The sequence below is a fragment of the Ranitomeya imitator genome, chromosome 2 (assembly GCF_032444005.1).
Source record: "Ranitomeya imitator isolate aRanImi1 chromosome 2, aRanImi1.pri, whole genome shotgun sequence".
Taxonomy (NCBI): domain Eukaryota; kingdom Metazoa; phylum Chordata; class Amphibia; order Anura; family Dendrobatidae; genus Ranitomeya; species Ranitomeya imitator.
In genome coordinates this window covers 627,724,699-627,743,833 of record NC_091283.1, presented here as the reverse complement: position 1 = coordinate 627,743,833, position 19,135 = coordinate 627,724,699, and positions in this window count along the sequence as shown.

Here is a 19,135-nt window from a genome sequence, read left to right as displayed (position 1 = left end):
TCACCGATCCTCCATAACACCGCCACTCACCGATCCTCCATAACACCTCCACTCACCGATCCTCCATAACACCTCCACTCACCGATCCTCCATAACACCGCCACTCACCGATCCTCCATAACACCGCCACTCACCGATCCTCCATAACACCGCCAATCACCGATCCTCCATAACACCTTCACTCACTGATCCTCCATAACACCGCCACTCACTGATCCTCCATAACACCGCCACTCACCGATCCTCCATACCACCTCCTCCATAACATCGCCACTCACCGATCCTCCATAACACCTCCACTCACTGATCCTCCATAACACCGCCACTTACTGATCCTCCATAACACCGCCACTCACTGATCCTCCATAACACTGCCACTCACTGATCCTCCATAACACCGCCACTCACCGATCCTCCATAACACCGCCACTGACCGATCCTCCATAACACCGCCACTCACCGATCCTCCATAACACCGCCACTCACTGATCCTCCATAACACGGCCACTCACTGATCCTCCATAACACCGCCACTCACCGATCCTCCATAACACCGCCACTGACCGATCCTCCATAACACCGCCACTGACCGATCCTCCATAACACCGCCACTCACCGATCCTCCATAACACCGCCACTCACCGATCCTCCATACCACCGACACTCACCGATCCTCCATAACACCACCACTCACCGATCCTCCATAACACCGCCACTCACCGATCCTCCATAACACCGCCACTCACCGATCCTCCATAACACCGCCACTCACCGATCCTCCATACCACCGCCACTCACCGATCCTCCATAACACTGCCACTCACCGATCCTCCATAACACTGCCACTCACCGATCCTCCATAACACCGCCACTCACCGATCCTCCATAACACCGCCACTCACCGATCCTCCATAACACCGCCACTCACCGATCCTCCATAACACCTCCACTCACCGATCCTCCATAACACCTCCACTCACCGATCCTCCATAACACCGCCACTCACCGATCCTCCATAACACCGCCACTCACCGATCCTCCATAACACCGCCACTCACCGATCCTCCATAACACCTCCACTCACCGATCCTCCATAACACCTCCACTCACCGATCCTCCATAACACCGCCACTCACCGATCCTCCATAACACCGCCACTCACCGATCCTCCATAACACCGCCAATCACCGATCCTCCATAACACCTTCACTCACTGATCCTCCATAACACCGCCACTCACTGATCCTCCATAACACCGCCACTCACCGATCCTCCATACCACCTCCTCCATAACACCGCCACTCACCGATCCTCCATAACACCTTCACTCACTGATCCTCCATAACACCTCCACTCACCGATCCTCCATAACACCGCCACTCACCAATCCTCCATACCACCGCCACTCACCGATCCTCCATACCACCACCACTCACTGATCCTCCATAACACCTCCACTCACCGATTCTCCATAACACCTCCACTCACCGATCCTCCATAACACCTCCACTCACCGATTCTCCATAACACCTCCACTCACCGATTCTCCATAACACCGCCACTCACTGATCCACCATAACACTGATCCTCCATAACACCTCCACTCAATGATTCTCCATAACACCTCCACTCACCGATCCTCCATAACACCGCCACTCACCGATCCTCCATAACACCGCCACTCACCGATCCTCCATAACACCGCCACTGACCGATCCTCCATAACACCGCCACTCACCGATCCTCCATAACACCGCCACTCACTGATCCTCCATAACACGGCCACTCACTGATCCTCCATAACACCGCCACTCACCGATCCTCCATAACACCGCCACTGACCGATCCTCCATAACACCGCCACTGACCGATCCTCCATAACACCGCCACTCACCGATCCTCCATAACACCGCCACTCACCGATCCTCCATACCACCGACACTCACCGATCCTCCATAACACCACCACTCACCGATCCTCCATAACACCGCCACTCACCGATCCTCCATAACACCGCCACTCACCGATCCTCCATAACACCGCCACTCACCGATCCTCCATACCACCGCCACTCACCGATCCTCCATAACACTGCCACTCACCGATCCTCCATAACACGGCCACTCACCGATCCTCCATAACACCGCCACTCACCGATCCTCCATAACACCGCCACTCACCGATCCTCCATAACACCGCCACTCACCGATCCTCCATAACACCTCCACTCACCGATCCTCCATAACACCTCCACTCACCGATCCTCCATAACACCGCCACTCACCGATCCTCCATAACACCGCCACTCACCGATCCTCCATAACACCGCCACTCACCGATCCTCCATAACACCTCCACTCACCGATCCTCCATAACACCTCCACTCACCGATCCTCCATAACACCGCCACTCACCGATCCTCCATAACACCGCCACTCACCGATCCTCCATAACACCGCCAATCACCGATCCTCCATAACACCTTCACTCACTGATCCTCCATAACACCGCCACTCACTGATCCTCCATAACACCGCCACTCACCGATCCTCCATACCACCTCCTCCATAACACCGCCACTCACCGATCCTCCATAACACCTTCACTCACTGATCCTCCATAACACCTCCACTCACCGATCCTCCATAACACCGCCACTCACCAATCCTCCATACCACCGCCACTCACCGATCCTCCATACCACCACCACTCACTGATCCTCCATAACACCTCCACTCACCGATTCTCCATAACACCTCCACTCACCGATCCTCCATAACACCTCCACTCACCGATTCTCCATAACACCTCCACTCACCGATTCTCCATAACACCGCCACTCACTGATCCACCATAACACTGATCCTCCATAACACCTCCACTCAATGATTCTCCATAACACCTCCACTCACCGATCCTCCATAACACCGCCACTCACCGATCCTCCATAACACCGCCACTCACCGATCCTCCATACCACCGCCACTCACCGATCCTCCATACCACCACCACTCACTGATCCTCCATAACACCTCCACTCACCGATTCTCCATAACACCTCCACTCACTGATTCTCCATAACACCTCCACTCAACGATTCTCCATAACACCTCCACTCACCGATCCTCCATAACACCTCCACTCACCGATCCTCCATAACACCGCCACTCACCGATCCTCCATACCACCGCCACTCACCGATCCTCCATACCACCACCACTCACTGATCCTCCATAACACCTCCACTCACCGATTCTCCATAACACCTCCACTCACCGATTCTCCTTAACACCTCCACTCAACGATTCTCCATAACACCTCCACTCACCGATCCTCCATAACACCGCCACTCACCGATCCTCCATAACACCGCCACTCACCGATCCTGCATAACACCGCCACTCACTGATCCTCCATAACACCTTCACTCACTGATCCTCCATAACACCTCCACTCACCGATCCTCCATAACACCTCCACTCACCGATCCTCCATAACACCTTCACTCACTGATCCTCCATAACACCTCCACTCACTGATCCTCCATAACACCTTCACTCACTGATCCTCCATAACACCTCCACTCACTGATCCTCCATAACACCGCCACTCACTGATCCTCCATAACACCGCCACTCACTGATCCTCCATAACACCTCCACTCACTGATCCTCCATAACACCTCCACTCACTGATCCTCCATAACACCGCCACTTACTGATCTTCCATAACACCGCCACTCACTGATCCTCCATAACACTGTCGATCACTGATTATCCATAACACCGCCACTCACTGATCCTCCATAACACCTCCACTCACTGATCCTCCATAACACCGCCACTCACTGATCCTCCATAACACCGCCACTCACCGATCCTCCATACCACTTCCTCCATAACACCGCCACTCACCGATCCTCCATAACACCTTCACTCACTGATCCTCCATAACACCTCCACTCACCGATCCTCCATAACACCGCCACTCACCGATCCTCCATAACACCGCCAATCACCGATCCTCCATAACACCTTCACTCACTGATCCTCCATAACACCGCCACTCACTGATCCTCCATAACACCGCCACTCACCGATCCTCCATACCACCTCCTCCATAACACCGCCACTCACTGATCCTCCATAACACCTCCACTCACCGATCCTCCATAACACCGCCACTCACCGATCCTCCATACCACCGCCACTCACCGATCCTCCATACCACCACCACTCACTGATCCTCCATAACACCTCCACTCACCGATTCTCCATAACACCTCCACTCACCGATCCTCCATAACACCTCCACTCACCGATTCTCCATAACACCTCCACTCACCGATTCTCCATAACACCGCCACTCACTGATCCACCATAACACTGATCCTCCATAACACCTCCACTCAATGATTCTCCATAACACCTCCACTCACCGATCCTCCATAACACCGCCACTCACCGATCCTCCATAACACCGCCACTCACCGATCCTCCATACCACCGCCACTCACCGATCCTCCATACCACCACCACTCACTGATCCTCCATAACACCTCCACTCACCGATTCTCCATAACACCTCCACTCACCGATTCTCCATAACACCTCCACTCAACGATTCTCCATAACACCTCCACTCACCGATCCTCCATTACACCGCCACTCACCGATCCTCCATAACACCGCCACTCACCGATCCTGCATAACACCGCCACTCACTGATCCTCCATAACACCTTCACTCACTGATCCTCCATAACACCTCCACTCACCGATCCTCCATAACACCTTCACTCACTGATCCTCCATAACACCTCCACTCACTGATCCTCCATAACACCTTCACTCACTGATCCTCCATAACACCTCCACTCACTGATCCTCCATAACACCGCCACTCACTGATCCTCCATAACACCGCCACTCACTGATCCTCCATAACACCTCCACTCACTGATCCTCCATAACACCTCCACTCACTGATCCTCCATAACACCGCCACTTACTGATCCTCCATAACACCGCCACTCACTGATCCTCCATAACACTGTCGATCACTGATTATCCATAACACCGCCACTCACTGATCCTCCATAACACCTCCACTCACTGATCCTCCATAACACCGCCACTCACTGATCCTCCATAACACCGCCACTCACCGATCCTCCATAACACCGCCACTCACCGATCCTCCATAACACCGCCACTCACCGATCCTCCATAACACCTCCACTCACCGATCCTCCATAACACCGCCACTCACCGATCCTCCATAACACCTTCACTCACCGATCCTCCATAACACCTCCACTCACCGATCCTCCATAACACCTCCACTCACCGATCCTCCATAACACCTCCACTCACCGATCCTCCATAACACCGCCACTCACCGATCCTCCATACCACCGTCACTCACCGATCCTCCATAACACCGCCACTCACTGATCCTCCATAACACCGCCACTCACCGATCCTCCATAACACCGCCACTCACCGATCCTCCATAACACCGCCACTCACCGATCCTCCATAACACCTTCACTCACTGATCCTCCATAACACCTCCACTCACCGATCCTCCATAACACCTTCACTCACTGATCCTCCATAACACCTCCACTCACCGATCCTCCATAACACCGCCACTCACCGATCCTCCATACCACCTCCTCCATAACACCGCCACTCACCAATCCTCCATAACACCTTCACTCACTGATCCTCCATAACACCTCCACTCACCGATACTCCATAACACCGCCACTCACCGATCCTCCATACCACCGCCACTCACCGATCCTCCATACCACCACCACTCACTGATCCTCCATAACACCTCCACTCACCGATTCTCCATAACACCTCCACTCACCGATCCTCCATAACACCTCCACTCACCGATTCTCCATAACACCTCCACTCACCGATTCTCCATAACACCGCCACTCACTGATCCACCATAACACTGATCCTCCATAACACCTCCACTCAATGATTCTCCATAACACCTCCACTCACCGATCCTCCATAACACCGCCACTCACCGATCCTCCATAACACCGCCACTCACCGATCCTGCATAACACCGCCACTCACTGATCCTCCATAACACCTTCACTCACTGATCCTCCATAACACCTCCAGTCACCGATCCTCCATAACACCTTCACTCACTGATCCTCCATAACACCTCCACTCACTGATCCTCCATAACACCTTCACTCACTGATCCTCCATAACACCTCCACTCACTGATCCTCCATAACACTGCCACTCACTGATCCTCCATAACACCGCCACTCACTGATCCTCCATAACACCTCCACTCACTGATCCTCCATAACACCGCCACTCACTGATCCTCCATAACACCGCCACTTACTGATCCTCCATAACACCGCCACTCACTGATCCTCCATAACACTGTCGATCACTGATTCTCCATAACACCTTCACTCACTGATCCTCCATAACACCTCCACTCACCGATCCTCCATAACACCGCCACTCACCGATCCTCCATAACACTGCCAATCACCGATCCTCCATAACACCTTCACTCACTGATCCTCCATAACACCGCCACTCACTGATCCTCCATAACACCGCCACTCACCGATCCTCCATAACACCGCCACTCACCGATCCTCCATAACACCGCCACTCACCGATCCTCCAAAACACCTTCACTCACTGATCCTCCATAACACCTCCACTCACCGATCCTCCATAACACCTTCACTCACTGATCCTCCATAACACCTCCACTCACCGATCCTCCATAACACCGCCACTCACCGATCCTCCATACCACCTCCTCCATAACACCGCCACTCACCGATCCTCCATAACACCTTCACTCACTGATCCTCCATAACACCTCCACTCACCGATCCTCCATAACACCGCCACTCACCGATCCTCCATACCACCGCCACTCACCGATCCTCCATACCACCACCACTCACTGATCCTCCATAACACCTCCACTCACCGATTCTCCATAACACCTCCACTCACCGATCCTCCATAACACCTCCACTCACCGATTCTCCATAACACCTCCACTCACCGATTCTCCATAACACCGCCACTCACTGATCCACCATAACACTGATCCTCCATAACACCTCCACTCAATGATTCTCCATAACACCTCCACTCACCGATCCTCCATAACACCGCCACTCACCGATCCTCTATAACACCGCCACTCACCGATCCTGCATAACACCGCCACTCACTGATCCTCCATAACACCTTCACTCACTGATCCTCCATAACACCTCCAGTCACCGATCCTCCATAACACCTTCACTCACTGATCCTCCATAACACCTCCACTCACTGATCCTCCATAACACCTTCACTCACTGATCCTCCATAACACCTCCACTCACTGATCCTCCATAACACTGCCACTCACTGATCCTCCATAACACCGCCACTCACTGATCCTCCATAACACCTCCACTCACTGATCCTCCATAACACCTCCACTCACTGATCCTCCATAACACCGCCACTTACTGATCCTCCATAACACCGCCACTCACTGATCCTCCATAACACTGTCGATCACTGATTCTCCATAACACCTTCACTCACTGATCCTCCATAACACCTCCACTCACCGATCCTCCATAACACCGCCACTCACCGATCCTCCATAACACTGCCAATCACCGATCCTCCATAACACCTTCACTCACTGATCCTCCATAACACCGCCACTCACTGATCCTCCATAACACCGCCACTCACCGATCCTCCATACCACCTCCTCCATAACACCGCCACTCACCGATCCTCCATAACACCTTCACTCACTGATCCTCCATAACACCTCCACTCACCGATCCTCCATAACACCGCCACTCACCGATCCTCCATACCACTGCCACTCACCGATCCTCCATACCACCACCACTCACTGATCCTCCATAACACCTCCACTCACCGATTCTCCATAACACCTCCACTCACCGATCCTCCATAACACCTCCACTCACCGATTCTCCATAACACCTCCACTCACCGATTCTCCATAACACCGCCACTCACTGATCCACCATAACACTGATCCTCCATAACACCTCCACTCAACGATTCTCCATAACACCTCCACTCACCGATCCTCCATAACACCGCCACTCACCGATCCTCCATAACACCGCCACTCACCGATCCTGCATAACACCGCCACTCACTGATCCTCCATAACACCTTCACTCACTGATCCTCCATAACACCTCCACTCACCGATCCTCCATAACACCTTCACTCACTGATCCTCCATAACACCTCCACTCACTGATCCTCCATAACACCTTCACTCACTGATCCTCCATAACACCTCCACTCACTGATCCTCCATAACACCGCCACTCACTGATCCTCCATAACACCGCCACTCACTGATCCTCCATAACACCTCCACTCACTGATCCTCCATAACACCTCCACTCACTGATCCTCCATAACACCGCCACTTACTGATCCTCCATAACACCGCCACTCACAGATCCTCCATAACACTGTCGATCACTGATTATCCATAACACCGCCACTCACTGATCCTCCATAACACCTCCACTCACTGATCATCCATAACACCTCCACTCACTGATCCTCCATAACACCGCCACTCACTGATCCTCCATAACACCGCCACTCACTGATCCTCCATAACACCGCCACTCACCGATCCTCCATAACACCGCCACTCACCGATCCTCCATAACACCTCCACTCACCGATCCTCCATAACACCGCCACTCACCGATCCTCCATAACACCTTCACTCACCGATCCTCCATAACACCTCCACTCACCGATCCTCCATAACACCGCCACTCACCGATCCTCCATACCACCGCCACTCACTGATCCTCCATAACACCGCCACTCACTGATCCTCCATAACACCGCCACTCACTGATCCTCCATAACACCGCCACTCACTGATCCTCCATAACACCGCCACTCACTGATCCTCCATAACACCGCCACTCACTGATCCTCCATAACACCGCCACTCACTGATCCTCCATAACACCGCCACTCACTGATCCACCATAACACTGATAACACCTCCACTCAACGATTCTCCATAACACCTCCACTCACCGATCCTCCATAACACCTCCACTCACTGATCCTCCATAACACCGCCACTCACCGATCCTCCATAACACCGCCACTCACCGATCCTCCATAACACCGCCACTCACCGATCCTCCATAACACCTTCACTCACTGATCCTCCATAACACCTCCACTCACCGATCCTCCATAACACCGCCAATCACCGATCCTCCATAACACCTTCACTCACTGATCCTCCATAACACCTCCACTCACCGATCCTCCATAACACCGCCACTCACCGATCCTCCATACCACCTCCTCCATAACACCGCCACTCACCGATCCTCCATAACACCTTCACTCACTGATCCTCCATAACACCTCCACTCACCGATCCTCCATAACACCGCCACTCACCGATCCTCCATACCACCGCCACTCACTGATCCTCCATACCACCACCACTCACTGATCCTCCATAACAACTCCACTCACCGATTCTCCATAACACCTCCACTCACCGATCCTCCATAACACCTCCACTCACCGATTCTCCATAACACCTCCACTCACCGATTCTCCATAACACCGCCACTCACTGATCCACCATAACACTGATCCTCCATAACACCTCCACTCAACGATTCTCCATAACACCTCCACTCACCGATCCTCCATAACACCGCCACTCACCGATCCTCCATAACACCGCCACTCACCGATCCTGCATAACACCGCCACTCACTGATCCTCCATAACACCTTCACTCACTGATCCTCCATAACACCTCCACTCACCGATCCTCCATAACACCTTCACTCACTGATCCTCCATAACACTTCCACTCACTGATCCTCCATAACACCTTCACTCACTGATCCTCCATAACACCTCCACTCACTGATCCTCCATAACACCGCCACTCACTGATCCTCCATAACACCGCCACTCACTGATCCTCCATAACACCTCCACTCACTGATCCTCCATAACACCTCCACTCACTGATCCTCCATAACACCGCCACTTACTGATCCTCCATAACACCGCCACTCACTGATCCTCCATAACACTGTCGATCACTGATTCTCCATAACACCGTCACTCACTGATCCTCCATAACACCTCCACTCACTGATCCTCCATAACAACTCCACTCACTGATCCTCCATAACACCGCCACTCACTGATCCTCCATAACACCGCCACTCACTGATCCTCCATAACACCGCCACTCACCGATCCTCCATAACACCGCCACTCACCGATCCTCCATAACACCTCCACTCACCGATCCTCCATAACACCGCCACTCACCGATCCTCCATAACACCTTCACTCACCGATCCTCCATAACACCTCCACTCACCGATCCTCCATAACACCTCCACTCACCGATCCTCCATAACACCGCCACTCACCGATCCTCCATACCACCGTCACTCACCGATCCTCCATAACACCGCCACTCACTGATCCTCCATAACACCGCCACTCACTGATCCTCCATAACACCGCCACTCACTGATCCTCCATAACACCGCCACTCACTGATCCTCCATACCACCGTCACTCACCGATCCTCCATAACACCGCCACTCACTGATCCTCCATAACACCGCCACTCACTGATCCTCCATAACACCGCCACTCACCGATCCTCCATAACACCTTCACTCACTGATCCTCCATAACACCTCCACTCACCGATCCTCCATAACACCGCCACTCACCGATCCTCCATACCACCGCCACTCACTGATCCTCCATAACACCTCCACTCACCGATTCTCCATAACACCTCCACTCACCGATCCTCCATAACACCTCCACTCACCGATTCTCCATAACACCTCCACTCACCGATTCTCCATAACACCGCCACTCACTGATCCACCATAACACTGATCCTCCATAACACCTCCACTCAATGATTCTCCATAACACCTCCACTCACCGATCCTCCATAACACCGCCACTCACTGATCCTCCATAACACCGCCACTCACTGATCCTCCATAACACCTCCACTCACTGATCCTCCATAACACCTCCACTCACTGATCCTCCATAACACCGCCACTCACTGATCCTCCATAACACCGCCACTCACTGATCCTCCATAACACCGCCACTCACTGATCCTCCATAACACCTCCACTCACTGATCCTCCATAACACCTCCACTCACTGATCCTCCATAACACCGCCACTCACTGATCCTCCATAACACCGCCACTCACTGATCCTCCATAACACCTCCACTCACTGATCCTCCATAACACCTCCACTCACTGATCCTCCATAACACCGCCACTCACTGATCCTCCATAACACCGCCACTCACTGATCCTCCATAACACCTCCACTCACTGATCCTCCATAACACCTCCACTCACTGATCCTCCATAACACCGCCACTCACTGATCCTCCATAACACCGCCACTCACTGATCCTCCATAACACCGCCACTCACTGATCCTCCATAACACCTTCACTCACCGATCCTCCATAACACCTCCACTCACCGATCCTCCATAACACCTTCACTCACTGATCCTCCATAACAGCTCCACTCACTGATCCTCCATAACACCTTCACTCACTGATCCTCCATAACACCGCCACTCACTGATCCTCCATAACACCGCCACTCACTGATCCTCCATAACACCTCCACTCACTGATCCTCCATAACACCTCCACTCACTGATCCTCCATAACACCGCCACTTACTGATCCTCCATAACACCGCCACTCACTGATCCTCCATAACACTGTCGATCACTGATTCTCCATAACACCGCCACTCACTGATCCTCCATAACACCTCCACTCACTGATCCTCCATAACACCTCCACTCACTGATCCTCCATAACACCGCCACTCACTAATCCTCCATAACACCGCCACTCACTGATCCTCCATAACACCTCCACTCACTGATCATCCATAACACCGCCACTCACTGATCCTCCATAACACCTCCACTCACTGACCTCCATAACACCTCCACTCACTGATCCTCCATAACACCGCCACTCACTGATCCTCCATAACACCTCCACTCACTGACCTCCATAACACTTCCACTCACTGATCCTCCATAACACCGCCACTCACTGAAACTCCATAACACCGCCACTCACTGATCCTCCATAACACCGCCACTCACTGATCCTCCATAACATCGCCACTCACTGATCCTCCATAACACCTCCACTCACTGATCCTCCATAACACCGCCACTCACTGATCCTCCATAACACCGCCACTCACTGATCCTCCATAACACCTCCACTCACTGATCCTCCATAACACCGCCACTCACTGATCCTCCATAACACCGCCACTCACTGATCCTCCATAACACCTCCACTCACTGATCCTCCATAACACCGCCACTCACTGATCCTCCATAACACCTCCACTCACTGATCCTCCATAACACCTCCACTCACTGATCCTCCATAACACCGCCACTCACTGATCCTCCATAACACCGCCACTCACTGATCCTCCATAACACCGCCACTCACTGATCCTCCATAACACCTCCACTCACTGATCCTCCATAACACCTCCACTCACTGATCCTCCATAACACCGCCACTCACTGATCCTCCATAACACCGCCACTCACTGATCCTCCATAACACCTCCACTCACTGATCCTCCATAACACCTCCAGTCACTGAATCTCCATAACACCGCCACTCACTGATCCTCCATAACACCGCCACTCACTGATCCTCCATAACACCTCCACTCACTGATCCTCCATAACACCTCCACTCACTGATCCTCCATAACACCGCCACTCTCTGATCCTCCATAACACCGCCACTCACTGATCCTCCATAACACTGCCACTCACTGATCCTCCATAACACCTTCACTCACTGATCCTCCATAACACCTCCACTCACCGATCCTCCATAACACCTTCACTCACTGATCCTCCATAACACCTCCACTCACTGATCCTCCATAACACCTTCACTCACTGATCCTCCATAACACCTCCACTCACTGATCCTCCATAACACCGCCACTCACTGATCCTCCATAACACCGCCACTCACTGATCCTCCATAACACCTCCACTCACTGATCCTCCATAACACCTCCACTCACTGATCCTCCATAACACCGCCACTTACTGATCCTCCATAACACCGCCACTCACTGATCCTCCATAACACTGTCGATCACTGATTATCCATAACACCGCCACTCACTGATCCTCCATAACACCTCCACTCACTGATCCTCCATAACACCTCCACTCACTGATCCTCCATAACACCGCCACTCACTGATCCTCCATAACACCGCCACTCACCGATCCTCCATACCACTTCCTCCATAACACCGCCACTCACCGATCCTCCATAACACCTTCACTCACTGATCCTCCATAACACCTCCACTCACCGATCCTCCATAACACCGCCACTCACCGATCCTCCATAACACCGCCAATCACCGATCCTCCATAACACCTTCACTCACTGATCCTCCATAACACCGCCACTCACTGATCCTCCATAACACCGCCACTCACCGATCCTCCATACCACCTCCTCCATAACACCGCCACTCACCGATCCTCCATAACACCTCCACTCACCGATTCTCCATAACACCTCCACTCACCGATCCTCCATAACACCTCCACTCACCGATTCTCCATAACACCTCCACTCACCGATTCTCCATAACACCGCCACTCACTGATCCACCATAACACTGATCCTCCATAACACCTCCACTCAATGATTCTCCATAACACCTCCACTCACCGATCCTCCATAACACCGCCACTCACCGATCCTCCATAACACCGCCACTCACCGATCCTCCATACCACCGCCACTCACCGATCCTCCATACCACCACCACTCACTGATCCTCCATAACACCTCCACTCACCGATTCTCCATAACACCTCCACTCACCGATTCTCCATAACACCTCCACTCAACGATTCTCCATAACACCTCCACTCACCGATCCTCCATAACACCTCCACTCACCGATCCTCCATAACACCGCCACTCACCGATCCTCCATATTACAGCCACTCACCGATCCTCCATACCACCACCACTCACTGATCCTCCATAACACCTCCACTCACCGATTCTCCATAACACCTCCACTCACCGATTCTCCATAACACCTCCACTCAACGATTCTCCATAACACCTCCACTCACCGATCCTCCATAACACCGCCACTCACCGATCCTCCATAACACCGCCACTCACCGATCCTGCATAACACCGCCACTCACTGATCCTCCATAACACCTTCACTCACTGATCCTCCATAACACCTCCACTCACCGATCCTCCATAACACCTTCACTCACTGATCCTCCATAACACCTCTACTCACTGATGCTCCATAACACCTTCACTCACTGATCCTCCATAACACCTCCACTCACTGATCCTCCATAACACCGCCACTCACTGATCCTCCATAACACCGCCACTCACTGATCCTCCATAACACCTCCACTCACTGATCCTCCATAACACCTCCACTCACTGATCCTCCATAACACCGCCACTTACTGATCCTCCATAACACCGCCACTCACTGATCCTCCATAACACTGTCGATCACTGATTATCCATAACACCGCCACTCACTGATCCTCCATAACACCTCCACTCACTGATCCTCCATAACACCGCCACTCACTGATCCTCCATAACACCGCCACTCACCGATCCTCCATAACACCGCCACTCACCGATCCTCCATAACACCGCCACTCACCGATCCTCCATAACACCGCCACTCACCGATCCTCCATAACACCGCCACTCACCGATCCTCCATAACACCTTCACTCACCGATCCTCCATAACACCTCCACTCACCGATCCTCCATAACACCTCCACTCACCGATCCTCCATAACACCGCCACTCACCGATCCTCCATACCACCGTCACTCACCGATCCTCCATAACACCGCCACTCACTGATCCTCCATAACACCGCCACTCACTGATCCTCCATAACACCGCCACTCACTGATCCTCCATAACACCGCCACTCACCGATCCTCCATAACACCTCCACTCACCGATCCTCCATAACACCTCCACTCACCGATCCTCCATAACACCGCCACTCACCGATCCTCCATAACACCGCCACTCACCGATCCTCCATAACACCGCCACTCACCGATCCTCCATAACACCTTCACTCACTGATCCTCCATAACACCTCCACTCACCGATCCTCCATAACACCTTCACTCACTGATCCTCCATAACACCTCCACTCACCGATCCTCCATAACACCGCCACTCACCGATCCTCCATACCACCTCCTCCATAACACCGCCACTCACCGATCCTCCATAACACCTTCACTCACTGATCCTCCATAACACCTCCACTCACCGATCCTCCATAACACCGCCACTCACCGATCCTCCATACCACCGCCACTCACCGATCCTCCATACCACCACCACTCACTGATCCTCCATAACACCTCCACTCACCGATTCTCCATAACACCTCCACTCACCGATCCTCCATAACACCTCCACTCACCGATTCTCCATAACACCACCACTCACCGATTCTCCATAACACCGCCACTCACTGATCCACCATAACACTGATCCTCCATAACACCTCCACTCAATGATTCTCCATAACACCTCCACTCACCGATCCTCCATAACACCGCCACTCACCGATCCTCCATAACACCGCCACTCACCGATCCTGCATAACACCGCCACTCACTGATCCTCCATAACACCTTCACTCACTGATCCTCCATAACACCTCCAGTCACCGATCCTCCATAACACCTTCACTCACTGATCCTCCATAACACCTCCACTCACTGATCCTCCATAACACCTTCACTCACTGATCCTCCATAACACCTCCACTCACTGATCCTCCATAACACTGCCACTCACTGATCCTCCATAACACCGCCACTCACTGATCCTCCATAACACCTCCACTCACTGATCCTCCATAACACCTCCACTCACTGATCCTCCATAACACCGCCACTTACTGATCCTCCATAACACCGCCACTCACTGATCCTCCATAACACTGTCGATCACTGATTCTCCATAACACCTTCACTCACTGATCCTCCATAACACCTCCACTCACCGATCCTCCATAACACCGCCACTCACCGATCCTCCATAACACTGCCAATCACCGATCCTCCATAACACCTTCACTCACTGATCCTCCATAACACCGCCACTCACTGATCCTCCATAACACCGCCACTCACCGATCCTCCATACCACCTCCTCCATAACACCGCCACTCACCGATCCTCCATAACACCTTCACTCACTGATCCTCCATAACACCTCCACTCACCGATCCTCCATAACACCGCCACTCACCGATCCTCCATACCACCGCCACTCACTGATCCTCCATACCACCACCACTCACTGATCCTCCATAACACCTCCACTCACCGATTCTCCATAACACCTCCACTCACCGATCCTCCATAACACCTCCACTCACCGATTCTCCATAACACCTCCACTCACCGATTCTCCATAACACCGCCACTCACTGATCCACCATAACACTGATCCTCCATAACACCTCCACTCAACGATTCTCCATAACACCTCCACTCACCGATCCTCCATAACACCGCCACTCACCGATCCTCCATAACACCGCCACTCACCGATCCTGCATAACACCGCCACTCACTGATCCTCCATAACACCTTCACTCACTGATCCTCCATAACACCTCCACTCACCGATCCTCCATAACACCTTCACTCACTGATCCTCCATAACACCTCCACTCACTGATCCTCCATAACACCTTCACTCACTGATCCTCCATAACACCTCCACTCACTGATCCTCCATAACACCGCCACTCACTGATCCTCCATAACACCTCCACTCACTGATCCTCCATAACACCTCCACTCACTGATCCTCCATAACACCTCCACTCACTGATCCTCCATAACACCGCCACTTACTGATCCTCCATAACACCGCCACTCACAGATCCTCCATAACACTGTCGATCACTGATTATCCATAACACCGCCACTCACTGATCCTCCATAACACCTCCACTCACTGATCATCCATAACACCTCCACTCTCTGATCCTCCATAACACCGCCACTCACTGATCCTCCATAACACCGCCACTCACTGATCCTCCATAACACCGCCACTCACCGATCCTCCATAACACCGCCACTCACCGATCCTCCATAACACCTCCACTCACCGATCCTCCATAACACCGCCACTCACCGATCCTCCATAACACCTTCACTCACCGATCCTCCATAACACCTCCACTCACCGATCCTCCATAACACCTCCACTCACCGATCCTCCATAACACCGCCACTCACCGATCCTCCATACCACCGCCACTCACCGATCCTCCATAACACCGCCACTCACTGATCCTCCATAACACCGCCACTCACTGATCCTCCATAACACCGCCACTCACTGATCCTCCATAACACCGCCACTCACTGATCCACCATAACACTGATAACACCTCCACTCAACGATTCTCCATAACACCTCCACTCACCGATCCTCCATAACACCTCCACTCACTGATCCTCCATAACACCGCCACTCACCGATCCTCCATAACACCGCCACTCACCGATCCTCCATAACACCGCCACTCACCGATCCTCCATAACACCTTCACTCACTGATGCTCCATAACACCTCCACTCACCGATCCTCCATAACACCGCCAATCACCGATCCTCCATAACACCTTCACTCACTGATCCTCCATAACACCTCCACTCACCGATCCTCCATAACACCGCCACTCACCGATCCTCCATACCACCTCCTCCATAACACCGCCACTCACCGATCCTCCATAACACCTTCACTCACTGATCCTCCATAACACCTCCACTCACCGATCCTCCATAACACCGCCACTCACCGATCCTCCATACCACCGCCACTCACTGATCCTCCATACCACCACCACTCACTGATCCTCCATAACAACTCCACTCACCGATTCTCCATAACACCTCCACTCACCGATCCTCCATAACACCTCCACTCACCGATTCTCCATAACACCTCCACTCACCGATTCTCCATAACACCGCCACTCACTGATCCACCATAACACTGATCCTCCATAACACCTCCACTCAACGATTCTCCATAACACCTCCACTCACCGATCCTCCATAACACCGCCACTCACCGATCCTCCATAACACCGCCACTCACCGATCCTGCATAACACCGCCACTCACTGATCCTCCATAACACCTTCACTCACTGATCCTCCATAACACCTCCACTCACCGATCCTCCATAACACCTTCACTCACTGATCCTCCATAACACTTCCACTCACTGATCCTCCATAACACCTTCACTCACTGATCCTCCATAACACCTCCACTCACTGATCCTCCATAACACCGCCACTCACTGATCCTCCATAACACCGCCACTCACTGATCCTCCATAACACCTCCACTCACTGATCCTCCATAACACCTCCACTCACTGATCCTCCATAACACCGCCACTTACTGATCCTCCATAACACCGCCACTCACTGATCCTCCATAACACTGTCGATCACTGATTCTCCATAACACCGTCACTCACTGATCCTCCATAACACCTCCACTCACTGATCCTCCATAACAACTCCACTCACTGATCCTCCATAACACCGCCACTCACTGATCCTCCATAACACCGCCACTCACTGATCCTCCATAACACCGCCACTCACCGATCCTCCATAACACCGCCACTCACCGATCCTCCATAACACCTCCACTCACCGATCCTCCATAACACCGCCACTCACCGATCCTCCATAACACCTTCACTCACCGATCCTCCATAACACCTCCACTCACCGATCCTCCATAACACCTCCACTCACCGATCCTCCATAACACCGCCACTCACCGATCCTCCATACCACCGTCACTCACCGATCAT